This window comes from Montipora foliosa, chromosome 1, assembly GCF_036669935.1.
Source record: "Montipora foliosa isolate CH-2021 chromosome 1, ASM3666993v2, whole genome shotgun sequence".
Taxonomy (NCBI): domain Eukaryota; kingdom Metazoa; phylum Cnidaria; class Anthozoa; order Scleractinia; family Acroporidae; genus Montipora; species Montipora foliosa.
Window position 1 is genome coordinate 52,306,051 of NC_090869.1, and position 2,500 is coordinate 52,308,550.

At 37.2% G+C, this 2,500-nt stretch overlaps 1 protein-coding gene across 1 annotated transcript in view; it reads left to right on the plus strand.

Annotated features, from left to right (window-relative positions):
* The first annotated feature begins 406 nt into the window (after positions 1-406).
* LOC138000845 (uncharacterized) overlaps positions 407-2,500 on the plus strand; it is a 16,997-nt gene continuing 14,903 nt past the window's right edge. The window contains exon 1 of the mRNA XM_068847514.1: positions 407-593. The gene's annotated coding sequence lies outside the window, so the exon portion shown is untranslated. The remainder of the gene's footprint in view (positions 594-2,500) is intronic.

The following is a 2,500-nucleotide window of genomic DNA, read 5'->3' on the forward strand; positions in this document are numbered from 1 at the left end:
AAATTCACGCTGCCAGTAGCAGCCAATACAAACACAACCGCCAATCTTTACTTGGAAATAGAACTTGGAAATTCACGCAGCCCAGCCACCCGAAACCTTCGGGAAGCTGTTCTGCTCCAAGTAGTATAGCGATACTCACAGCTACGTCACCTATTGTCATTAACGTGCCAACCAGAGGTCTATTGGCTGTCGAAACAAAGGATTCTTTTGTTCGGTGGTTGCACTTTAAGGGAGTAATCGTGCTCGAAATTTCAAATAGGCCTCGCACTTCGCGCTCGGCCTATTTTGAATACTCTCTGAATTGTACCCCACTCAGTCATATTACCATTACTAATCAAAATAGACAGATGTGGTTTGATAAATCAGTTCGATCAAATTGATAAAAACTAAAAATTGGCAACAATCATTCAAGGGGACGTTTTAACGTTATCATTAAACCACAGTCAATGATTGACAGGTAAATATTGACCTGTTGCTAAAGGAAGTCCTAAAAGGGACTTTTTTTAGGACAAACAATACCTAAAGTCAAATCAACCTTTGGCAACCACCATTAAAAGTTGAATACATTGTGTCTTTCCAAGCAGACACGTGAGGTAAGTGGAATGATTTCAGTTGTATGATTAGAGAAAGGCTTGTTCTTAAAATGTAGTAAGCTAGCATGAAGTGTCGTCGTTTTTGCATATTCGTGCAACGCTTCAATGCTCGATCCTTGAATCTCGAAACCAATTCAAAAAACCTATACTGTGTCTGATAGCTTATGATCTGGGGTAATCGAACCAGTTGGGATCGTAAGAATTATTTAAGCAAGCAAATCCATATATATTGATTCTAAAAAGCGGTAATAAATGAGTACCCAGTGCTAGAGCAAGGAAATAAATATTTCAGTTCTAGCTTCTTCTGGTAGACTATTGTTGTTCGGATTCTGCGCGCGAAAGCGTAATCGTTTTCAGTATTCAATTACGATCATGTGAAACTTGATGAAGAATTAACTGAAATCACACATTTGTGAATAAACAAAAAGTACTTCTCAAAAGGAGCCAAATGTCCTTCATGATATCATAAGAAGCACCCAACCATGTTTGATTTATCTCTGGTGGTATTTATTAGCTGAAACCCTTTTGTCCCTCGGTCCAAAAAAAATACTAAACCCAAACTGTTTCACTATGACATATTTAACCACCCTGAAGAGGAATAACTCCTAAAGGTATTACAATAAAATTAATGTCGATAGTAACACTTCTCACGACATTATTGGCTTTATGCAGAGATTACTGATGATTTAAGTAGCCGCGGGGCATTCCAGCTTTATAATGGATAAAAAACTAAACCCAAACACTGAACATTAACTGGGACTTGTAATCGAAAACGTATTGAACGATAAGATATTACGATCTCTTTAATTCTGCTGTATTTTTCACATTATTCCAAAACAATTTAGGCTAACGTGACAGTACCTGATAATTTGTGAAACTCAATGAATTTCGTCACACGCATGGACACACCTTCATTTCTAAACGGTCCATTGACGAACGGTGATTTGATCGAAAGGAAAAAATTTTCAAAGCCAGATTGATACTCCAGCTACAGAAATCTTACTTCCTGAATAAACCTTTGATGTTTTACTGTGTTCTTTAGCGAAACATCTTCAGACCAAAGGTCTTATAATAACACTATGTCCACGTCACGTCAATGAGTTATTTCTAAAAACGTCATTCCAACGATCCATGGTTTTTTTTTTTTTTTAATATAAACATAAATATTACAACACTTGCTCTAAGAGCAAAAAGAGCTCATCTGGAGAGCTTATGCTAATGTTTTCTTCTCCTAACTGAGTGGTTTGCCTTTGTTTTTGATCTTTCAAACCATTTTCAGCCAAATTAATTGTAGACAAAGAAAATTATTCATATTGATTGTCTTTTGTTTACCATCACTGTTTTTCTTAGTACCCTTAAGTAATAGACCTAATCGGCTAACTCAATGTTGTACCCAATTCAGATCCTTTGGGAATAAAACGTTTTGTTTCAGGTATTTCCATATCATTTAAATATGAATGCTACATTATCATGCAAATACAATACACAAAGAAACTTAATCTCGGGAGATTTGAATTGGGTACAACATTGAGTTAGCCGATTAGGTCTATGCACAAGGCATTGGAAACCCTAACCCTCGGTCCCGGGAAGTCTGCATCTGAAAACACGAAAATGAGCTCAATGCTTTCGAACAGAATTTTTTCCCGTGAGGTTTTTGGATGGTGTGGCCAGACGGACACTGCTTGTCTCGGTGGAAAATGCTGTAAATCGGAGAAAAACCAAGGGCTTACTTGTAATGACATAGACTTCCTGGGAAAAGGGCGAACTTCACACTACTTTTGAAGTAGAAATGTGGGTTAAATACGTAAGTTAGCAGAAAGTGTGATGGGAAGCTCTTTTAAGAGCTTTAAAAAGCTGCTCTTAAGAGAAAAGAGAGATCAGAGAATGAGTCGTAAGGTAAATGACCA